Below are 11,679 nucleotides of genomic sequence, written 5' to 3'. Positions count from 1 at the left end.
ATAATAGAATTTATATAAATTCTATTATAAGTTCTATTATATTTATAGAACTTATATATAAATATTATATATAATAGAACTTATTATATATTATAGAACTTATAATAGAATTTATATAAGTTCTATTTCTGTGGAGAACTCTGGCTAATACAATACTAAAACCATGACATTAAATGAATCCACCAGAAAATGGAATGCAAGTAGAGAAAGTGATCCCTAAGGAGCAACAATGCTAAGAGCTTAGGCTGATGGGTAACAGCCAAAAGTCACTTGAAAATAAAGGACGAGTGGGAAGAGTAGCAAACCAGGAAAATGTGGTGTCATTATTGCCATGTGCATCAAAATCATCACCATCACCATTAACCAAATATATACATGTTATTCATGAAGCATTCCAACCACCTTGTGAAGGAAGTACTATTATAGCCTACATAGCAGTTAAGTAATTTTCCCAAGATCAACACTGACAAAGAAAAGTCAAAATCTGAACACAGGTCATATAATTCTGGAGTACAGGTTCTTCAACACTGCAAGTGGCAATTAAAACAAAGAGGTTTAAAGAGAATGAGAGTAATAACAGAAGCACAATCATCATACATTTTGTTATTCATAACACTATGCACCCAAACATCATAATCCATCACTAAAAGAGCTTAAAAGGAATGCTTACTAGGGTATGTTCTTTTTCAACAGCACTCCATGTTTATGTATACTTACTGACCTAAGAAGAAGAAATACCCATGTTTTCACCTCACACCAACAAGGAGGACATGATATTGATGAAGTGATGCACAGGGCCTTGTTCAAAGCATGTCAAGATTTGAATGAAGAAACTGAGATCAGACTTTTGCCCTAAGGCGGTCACCAATGAGACTCTGAGTAATTCACCTGGCCTTGCTGAATTGCCTTGAGGAATTTGTAAAAGAAAAGTTATACTGGAAAGGTTAGTTCTAAAATTCTGTCTCTAATTCTTTTCTATTCCCAAAAATGTCTATGCATTTTTAAGCACTGAAAATTTTCATTATTTGGATTAAAATATTTCTTAAGGCTATAAAAAAATGTTTCCCATGTGTCATTTTCTTCAAGGATACATATAAGATCATAAGCCAAATATACTGTACAAAAGGATACATAATTTTTAAACTATCCTTTTTAAAGGATAGAGAAAGGCTATAATACAGTCTTTGTAAAATATTATTAAATTATTCAAGTTTTAAAAATATAACCCTAAGGATAGTATCAGTAAGGTTTCACTTCATATTCTTCTCAAAGCATCAAATATTTTCACTTTATTATGATAATCAATGTCTAATAATGTTTTCACCATCTCACTATCATTAAAACCTCTGGAATCGAATAAGGAACCCGTATCTTGAATTTCAAAAAAAACCAACAAAACAATAGGATGTTTTCTCACTGTTTAATAATATTTAGTGTGATGGCTTTTTGGATCTAATTATGTTTGTGAAAACTTAGCAAATATAATTTAAAGAATACCAACTGTGTGCAAAACATTGGTCTAGACTTACCCACGTATTCATTTCATTATTATTAAGCCACATGTTTAAGTGTAGTTTATTAAAAACAGATCTTTGCTTGTCATGGATAATATGAACCTTTGTAATTTAATCCAGAAATAAAATTATAGAGGCACACTTCCCAGTTTCTGTAATTGTTCTGGGGGGTCTCTAAGGATTTATTCAGTAGCTGCAACTCAGACATTTTTCATTAACTTCATACTGTAAAAAGAATTATATAATTTCTTTAGAACTAACAATCATTCATAAAAAAATTTATACACTAAGCAAATCCTTCTTCCAAATAATAAGCAATATTCAAGGAGATAAGCTACAATGATCCCAGGTTTGCTGGGTTATCCCAGGGCCAATGCAGAAAAGCTTACCCTCGGTGAACACTTTATTCCAGGCTGGAGTCACCCTTTCCAGTATTTGAGTAACTAGCATTCTCTTGCACTCAAAACTCCTTTTGTCTGCAAAATAGGAAAAAAGTTTTCTCTGAAATTTAGCCCATTTGTTTGCCAATCCACTGTTCTATTTTAAAAGTCTCTAGGTACAACATTTATAGTGCTCCCTCACACCCTATCATTCTTGAGTAAGTGACTCATGTGCTCCAAGGAAAGCTGTGACAGGCTCACATAGAGATGGGGCACGAGGGGTTAGCTGGAAGTAAGGGGAACCAAGGGTGGCAGCCCGCAGGAGCCTTGTCAACACGGTCTAAAGTAAAGAGCAGTGTGGTTGACAACACATTTCATGTGTGCGTGATAGGAATTGACTAGATTCAAGGATACACAGTAAGAAGCAGTGGCCTGAAGGTGATAGAAAAAATGTTTGAAATCAAAGGTCAAACGTATATCACATAGGTTCATAAAACATATTCAGTCAACTCATTATTATCTATTTAATTGAAGGGTGAATACTAAGACTAGGATGATGCACAAGAATATCATAATACCTCTTTCTAGCTTTACCTTTCTTCCTCTTCATTTATCAATTTAGTAACAAGAAATAAAAGGCAATCATTTTCTGCTTTTTTAGCACATAATAGAAATACCTAGAAATAGTAAAATTTCAGAAGCATATAACAGAAAGGGCAAGGAATAAACATCAGTACTACCTGAAATGCTTGGTAATTGAAGTCTTTAAAGATGGAATTCAAAAAGTGAAAAATGCCAAAAGCATGATCTACAAAAGAAAAAGAAAACTTGGTAAGTTGGACTCCATTTAAAAAAATTTTAAAAACCCTCTTCTCTGTAAAAGACACTGTTCAGAGAATTAACAGACAAGCCACAGGTTGAGAGAAAATCTTCACGAAAGATATCTAATAAAGGGCTACTATGCCAAATAGACAAAAAATAAAAAATAAAACCTCTTATAACTCAGCAATAAAATATGAAGCAACATGCATATGAAAAGATATTCAACATCATATATCATTAGGGAATTGCAAATTAAAACAATATGATACCAGATGCACCATAAGAATATGTCAAACCAAACAGTGACAACACCAAATGCTGGTGAGGACCTGAAGCAAAAGAAACTATCATCACTGCAGGTGGGAATGCAAATAGTACAGCCACTCTACAAAACAGTTGGTCAGTTTTTTACAAAACTAAACGTACTCTTACCATATGATTCAGCAGTTCTGGTGTCTTTGGTATTTACCCAAAGGAGTTGTGAACTTCACATAAAAATCTGCACATGAATTTTTATAAAAGCTTTATTCAGAATTGCCAAAACTTGTAAGATGTCAGCCTTATTTATTAATGGACAACCAAGATGTTCTTTAATTAAAGAATAGATAAACTGTGGTACATCCAGACAATGTAATATTATCCATTATAAAAAGAAGCGCTCTTTCCCTGGGTGATGTGGTGCAGTGAGCTGAGTGCTGGCCCGCAAACCAAAGGGCTTCAGGTTCGATTCCCAGGCAGGGCAGATAAAGGAATGAATTGGTGATACACCGAGGTTTTAGCCCTGCAAAATTATTTCGTATAATACTGTAAAAGTGGGTACATGTCATTTTTCATTTGTCATTTGTTAAAACCCAGAGAATATACAATACAATGAGTGAATCTTAATGTAAACTAAGGAATTTAGTTAATAATGTGTCAATATTAGCTCATCAATTGTAACAAAAGCACCACCTTATTAAAAGGTGTTAATTAATAATAGAGGAAACTGGAGGATGAGCATGCAGGGATATGTGAAAACTTCCTGTGCTTTGAGGTCAATTTTTCGGTGAACCTAAAACTGCTCATTTTTTTTTAAGTGAAGAATTGACCTGCATGCTCTAAGTGTTCATGAAAATAAATAAAGCCAGACTAACAGCATTGCTGCTATTTTGCTTTAGCTTGGTTTGTTTGTATGCTTGTTTAGAACACTTGTGTGCTCATAAAAGATAGATAAGAAAGTAAAATAAACAAAGAAATAAATACCAAGTTTAATCGGGCACCCATAAAGGTATGAAGATGAAAAATTTGGAGAATTTCCCTCATATTTATTTTGCATGTGCTGTGGGGCTGAATACATATTGTCCAATAAATACACATTAAATTAATTGTCCAAGTTATTGTAAAAAACACAAAAATAAATTAACAGAAGTTAATGATAGTCAAAAGATAAAGTTGCCAGAGTAGCACTTTCTTTTCATTTTTTTATTCTTATATCATGTTTATTCTATTATAGTTGTCTCAATTTTTCCTCCTTTGCCCTCCTCCACCCACCCCACCTTGCCCCCCTCTCCCACAGTCAATTCCCACTCTGTTGTCCATGTCCACGGGTCATTCATACATGTTCTTTGTCTAGTCCCTTGTCCTTTCCACCGTTGTCCTCCTTCCCCATCCCCACAGGCCACTTTCAGTCTGTTCCATGTTTCTTTGCCTGCGGTTTATTTTGTTCGTTAGTTTATTTTGTTGAATAGAGTCCACTTACAGGTGAGATCATATGGTATTAGTCTTTCAACAACTGGCTTATTTCACTTAGCATAATATTCTCCAGTTCCATCCATGCTGTCTCAAAAGGTAGGAGTTCCATCTTTCTTTCTACTTTTTAAAATGCAGACTGATTTTATTTATTTATCATTAAATGTCAAGATCCATTATAAAATATTAAAAAATTTAAATCCATTATAAAGTCTCAGCAATTAAAACAGCATGACACCAGAACAGAAATAATCAAGTAGATCAATGAAATAAAATGAGCATTCTGGAAACAAATATATATCTAACAATGTAATATATGCTTAAATTGATATTTCAAATCAATGGGGAAAATATGGCTTATTAAACAAATAAAGTGCATGGACCACTACTACTTGAAATGAAACAAATAGAGAGCCCTATTTCACATATCATACAAAAAATGCTCAGGTGAGCTAAAAATCAATATGTAAAATGTAAGGAGTGTAAAGAAAAAATACAAAATAATATTTTTCTTACCCTGAAATAACATATTCAAATCCAGAAGTTATAAAGTCAAATATTGACAATATTACTATACTAAACATTTAAGACTATATAGTGATATACATATAAAAAAAGTTAAAGGACAAGTAATATAATAGGAAAGTATTTGTAACACATCTAAAAAAGGGTTAATAGGGGGTTTTTTTAGGGAAAAAATTCTACAAACATTTAATCAAAAAATGGATAAAGAATTCCGAAAAGTTATTTAAGACTTTTTAAAAATAATAGAAATAGGCAAGAAATATAGAAAAACAGGTTTACTTTCAACAAATAACAAAGTAACAATTAAAATAACACATCATTGTCACAATCAGATTAAGTATTAAAAATATTGGTAATATCAAGTATTGGTGATTGTGAAAGGAACTGGGTATTCATAGACCTTTTCTTCATCTTCTTAAAGCAGTCCCTTTAGTATATCTTGCAATGCTGGTTTGGTGGAGAGGAACTGGGTATTCATAGACCTTTTCTTCATCTTCTTAAAGCAGTTCCTTTAGTATATCTTGCAATGCTGGTTTGGTGGAGGTGTATTCTTTTAGCCTTCTTTTCTCTGGGAACTCCTAATTTCACCTTCCGTTTTAATCGAGAGCTCTCCTGGATAGTGCAGTCTTGGTTGCAGGCCTTTGCGTTTCATTAGTTGGAATATTTCTTGCCATTCCCTTCTGGCTTGTAGTGTTTCTGCTGAGAAGTCAGCTGCTAGGCATATCACAGGTCCCTTACATGTTACCACCTGTTTCTCACTTGCTGCCTTTAGTATTCCCTGTTTGTCTTTGATATTTGCCATTTTAATGATGATGTGTCTTGGAGTGGGCCTCATTGGGTTCCTCTTGAATGGGACCCTCTGTGCTTCCTGGACATGTGTGACTTTTTCTCTCCTCCAATTAGGGAAGTTTTCCATCATCACCTTTTCAAACAATTTCTCTATCTCTTGCTCCTTTTCTTCTCTTTCTGGTGTCCCTATTACATGGATATTATCATGTTTCAGGTTATCCTGCATTTCCCTAAATGCCTCTTCATTCTTTTTGAGTCTTTTTTAATTTTCTTGCTCTTTCTCGGAACTTTCTTCTACCTTATCCTCCAGCTCACTGATTCGATTCTCTGCTTCATCTAGCCTGCTTTTGATTCCTTCTACTATGTTCTTCAATTCAGAAAGTGTATTCTTCATTTCCTCTTGTCTCTTATTGATAGTTCCCATGTCCTTTTTCATGCTGATATATTTTGCAGTTAAGTTACTCATAGTTTCCCTTTAGTTTTCTGTAGTTCTCTCTGAGTTCACTGAGGTCATTGAGCTTCCTTAGAACCGTTGTTTTGAACTCTATATCTGATAGTTTACTTGCCTTTATTTCATTTAGTTCTCTTTCTATGGATTCCTCCTTTCCCTTCAGCCGGGGGGAGGTGTTTCTTTGTCTTTCCATTATTTGTGAGACTCTTCTTTTTTGCTTCTACTTCTTAAGTGGATATGTCCTGATTTCCTGATTTTGTTTTGTGAACTTCTATGGTAGGAGACTCCTGTTTTTTTCTTTCTGGATCTGCCTCTGATGATTTCAGATGTTGACCTTGTCTGACCTTAGGCAGTCTGTTCAAGACTTCCAGGAATCTATTGTCTGTCTTCTTCAGCTGTTAATCTAGTCACTCTGCACTCAGCAGACCAGCTTAGAGACACCACAGGGTGAGGCAGAGTCCCTCCTTGGGACAGGGTATTGGGTCCTCTCACGCTGCTGCCACTCAGGGCTGTGGTCTGCCTGAGCCAGATGGCTGCTGCCGTATGTGAGAGGTGTCAGCACTGGGATCCCACCAGCTATTCTCTCCGTTCTCTCCCCAAAACTTCTGTCTCCAGTCTCTCCTCAAGAGTCTTCTAGATCACTCTGCACCCCCTTTAGCTGCGGATCTACTATCTGTGGCTGCCACTCTGTACTCAGCAGGGCTGAGTCCCTCCTGGGGTGGGGCTATGGTGTTCTCTCACCTCTTTCCACTCAGGGAAGTGGTCTTCCTGAGCAAGATGGCTGTTGCCGCATGGGAGATGAGTCAGCACTGGGATCCCACAGACTACTCTTCCTGTTCTCTCCCCAAAGCCTCCTTCCCCAGTCTCCCCTCAGGCATCTCTAGCCCACTCTGCCCTCACTTTTGCCAAAGTTCAGGGTAAGTGGCTGCAAATAAAAATTTATACAGCTTTTTGCATCTCCAGGCACCAGTCTCTGTCAGAGAGCAACCATGCCGCTTTTCACAGCTGGCTGTTATCTGTATACTTTTTGGGCTCTGGTGCTGTAGGCTAGAGATCCCCACTTATGGTTTAGACCTCACTCTTCCCAGGAAGATCCAACTGGCGATTTCAATACCCTTCTCGTGCTGCCTCATGTGGGCACCCTGCCTGCCTTCTTGAGTTTCTACCACACTCCTTACCAGTTAGGTTGTGCTAAAGCTGATTCTTCTGTCTGTCCGAGGTTAAAAGGCTCCTATCTCACTATTGTTCAGTTGTTCATTGCAGGTGATTTCTCCACAATTTAGTTGTAATTCGAGGTTGGTCCTGGGAGGAGGTCAGTGTGACTTACACTCACTTCTCTGCCATCTTGATTCTCAAGTAACACTTTCTTGATCTAAAACCATTTTAGATAGGTGTAATTTACACTTACAATATGAGAACTCTAAAATTGAATTGGTTTCCGAAGTTTACTCATCATATTATATATTAAAATATCTCAAAACCCTTCTCACAGTGTCATATTGATTTTATTCCAGACTTAACACTAAGTTTAGGCCAAATGTAACTTTAATAAAAAAGATAGTTCATTGACATCTCTAAATACTATTTTCCATCCGTTAATGACAAAAGCAAGGCCTTGAGCAACTATACCCTGCATTTGATGGAAGTGGGAAAGCAGGTCATAAAAAAATAAACAAGTGGGATTTCAAAACTATACCTTAACAGGTAAAATGTCATGTTCTTTTACCCACTGAAATAGGGAACTTGTTTATGATAGAGGTACAAAAATAAGAGTGAAAATAGCTAAATTTGCTATATTTTATTTTAAAAATAATGTAACAAGAATTCAAATTTATCCCTATGTAACTTCTCACTCAATAATTTCATTACTCAACTTCTCCTAAAGTGTGTTGTAAATCCAATGTCAAAAAGAGAGTCAGTGGTACTAATTGTTTTACTATTCATAAGACTTGAGGAATTAAAAATCTGGTAACATCCGTGGGATTGTGTTACATATTAAAGTACCTTTCTTTATGAACATCAAAACAGGACACCCATTTGGAATATGTGGTTTACGGCCAAAAAAAAAAAATCAAGTCATTATAGTATGCATTTAGGAATGAGGACTAAGTTACTGAGCCGAAGTTCAAATCTGGAGATCAGAGTTTAAGAACAAAATCAAGAATCCCAGAGGAAGAGTGCTCTTTATAGCAGAAGTCAGATAACCAACACATGAGGCTTGGAAGAAGGTGAAAGCCACACCTTCTCAAAAATCAAAAACAGAGGAGGAATGCCTGGAACCCTGTCTATACTTAGTGATGTCTTCTCTACTGCTTACATTGGAATTACAAGTCAGACTCCAAAAACCTATGCTGCAACTGTGCCAAAGGGCTCTGATGTCATCAGAAGTTCATAAGAGGTTACTGGCACATTAACCCTAGTTTTTGTAACTGTTACTCAGTGTTATGTTATGTCCACATGACTATAGCTATGAAGCTTTTAAAGAGAAAGAAAGAGAGAGAAGAAGGAAGAGGAATAGGAGAAGGAGAAGGAGGAGGAGGAGAAAGGAGGAGAAAGGGGCCAGAGGGAGGAAAACCAAGCTCTGAAGTTTTGGGGGGGTTTGCCAAGAACACAAACCCTTGAAGTTCTGCATGGAAATAAGCTAAATTTTATGACTGTAACATGTGTTTTCCAGTACTAAAAACAACTGGAATCAGTAATAAAGTCAAAATTTAACCTTAAGTTATGGAGAACATGTTGTTTTAGTAGACTCTGCTTACTAAATTTGTATAAGATTTGATTAATAGGCCACAGACCAGTTTCCATTAGAGTTCAAGTCATCTGTGTGTCATACTGTCTCTAATGTGTAAACAGAAGAAAAAAAGTAGAAGGAAAAGATATAAGGACCAGAGAAAAATGTGATCCATACTTTGATAAATACTATAAATATAGTATTTAAATAAATATAAATGTTGATAAGACTATATTCTTACATTCACTAGGGGGGAGATTCAGCAGATCTTGTTTAAATGGCTTTAGAGATTGTTGGCTTGGTTGGTCTTGCAATATTGTCTTTCTAAAACAAGAACTATGTTCAGGTTATTCATTCTAATTTATGTACTTAGAGCATTTGGGAAAATAATGGAAATATTCATCTTACACTGTTATAACCCATGGCCTAACACATATACACACATACACACTCTTTCAGATTTTTCCAAAGGAACAGCCAATGTTTCACATCTGAAGGCAAAATATCTTAAACTTCCAGGCCCCAAGGTCAAGGCAGGCAAAGTTAAGACATGAAATGATAAATCTAGTTGCAAATACATACTTGGTATGAGTTGTGGGGATTCTGGTGGCTGGAACACTCATGCTTATCCAAATGGGGTAAATGCTGTCCATTTCAACCCATTTAGAATGTAGGACCAATGTTGCCAAACTTTTGTTGGTTTATGCTGTTTTCTTTGTATAAGAATCCAGAAATCTGGATTTCTAAGTGAAATATCCCAATGGTTAAATGTTTATACAACTTTATAAAAACACCATACAGCAAATCAAAACATTATACAGGCTAAGTTCAACCTGTAGGTTTGTAGTATATGACTTCTACTCTAAGTAATTGGCTATGGAGTCAATGAATTTTATGTTTGTATGTAGACATTAATATTTAAAATAATAAAATAATGTTTTGGGGGTATAAAATCCAGATAAAGTCAAAATCAGATCAATATTACTGGCCTAATATTTTATTGCAAAACACTATAAATAAGGCTTAGAATTTTGAAAATGCTTTCCATCATCATATATATCCTAGACAAGTTTTCCATTCTTTAAAGAACCCTATTTAACCTATATTTTCTTTTAATATTTTTAGTCAGAATAATTCAAGCTTAAAGATACTAAAATATGTTTTCCTACCACCAGATTCATAAAACCCTAACCTTTGCCAAATTCACCTTACTTTTTTTAAGGAAATAAAACACTACAGGTACAGTTAAAGTCCACTGGATACTACCCAATATTATTCTCCTCCTTTGCTTCCCAGAAATTAGAAGTATTGAAAATTGATATTTATCAGTCCATTTTTATTTCTTAAGTATGTATCCATATGCAATACATAGTCCTATTTGTATTGATTTAAACTTTATTACATTTATCTTTAAAACTGCTTTGTACACTCAATAGTTTATTTCAAATATGCCTATGTTGACACACGTAATCTAGTTCTAGAAAAAATAATTGCTTTTTTTTATCATTGCTTTTTTTAACTTATTTTTTATTTAATCTGGACCTACAAGCTGCAAAATGGTAGAGAAAGTTCATATATGAGGTCAGTCCAGAAAAAGTCCAGCCATTATTAATATAACAAGAACGATTTTTGTGACATCGATGTAAACTAGTAGCCAAGGAGAGTAAACTGGAATGCACATGTGTGAACAATGACTTCACTGTACTAGTCAGAGAGGGTGGTAGATGCCATTGAGTGAGCATGTGTACTGTGTTGCCATCACATTCAAAATGACTGAGTGAGTAGAGCAACAAATCTGCATCAAATTTGATCTTAAGCTTGAGCATTCCTCCACAGTAACTATTAGGATGATTCAGAAGGCTTTCAGGGATGAAGCAATGAGTGCAGTGCAAATAAAAGTGTGGCACAAATGCTTCAAAGATGGTCAAAATCTGTTGAAAGGGATCCACATTCTGGAAGGCCTACAACAAGCAGAACATCTGAGAATGTTGAACATGTATGGGCTGCAATCAACAAAGACTGGCAACAGACAGTACAGGAACTAGGAGCTGATCTGGGGATTCCAAAAACTACTGTGCCTGAGATTTTGATGCAGGATCTTGGCAAGAAACATGTCATGGCAAAATCTGTCCCATGGCTTCTGCTACCACAGTAGAAGGAACATTGTGCTGCAGTTGCTAAAGACTTGATTCAAACCACTACCAACAAACTAGGTTTCCTCAAGAAAGTCATAACCTGAGGTGATTCATGGGCCTATGGCTATGATTTGGAAATGAAGGACCAGTAGTCCCAATGGAAGTTGCCTCGTTCTCCATACCCAAAGAGCACAGCAAAAGTCACAGTGAGATCAAGACCATGTTAACTGTGTATTCTGATTGTGAAGGTGTTGTCCTTCATGCGTATGCTCCTCCAGGACACACAATGAATAAGAAGTACTACTCCAATGTTCTTCATCTGTCGAGAGATGCAGTACGATTAAAACAGCCACAGCTATGGGCATCTTGGTGATCGGCAGCTTCTTCACGACAATGTACTTGCTTATGTATCACATCTTGTGCAGAGATTTTTGGTAAAACATCAAATCACCCAGGTGACTCAGCACCCCCACAGCTCAGATTTAGCACCCTGCAACTTCTGGCTTGTCCCAAAAAGTTGCACAAATTTCTCACTTTTAGCCCTGAGTGTTTTTCCAATTAGCTTCTGCATCTTTTTTTATCCTCACCTGAAGACATGTGTTTT

The sequence above is a fragment of the Pteronotus mesoamericanus genome, unplaced genomic scaffold (assembly GCF_021234165.1).
Source record: "Pteronotus mesoamericanus isolate MK-2021 breed Mesoamerican mustached bat unplaced genomic scaffold, CSHL_Meso_final contig_20, whole genome shotgun sequence".
Lineage (NCBI taxonomy): Eukaryota > Metazoa > Chordata > Mammalia > Chiroptera > Mormoopidae > Pteronotus > Pteronotus mesoamericanus.
Note: the sequence above shows the minus strand (reverse complement) of the source record.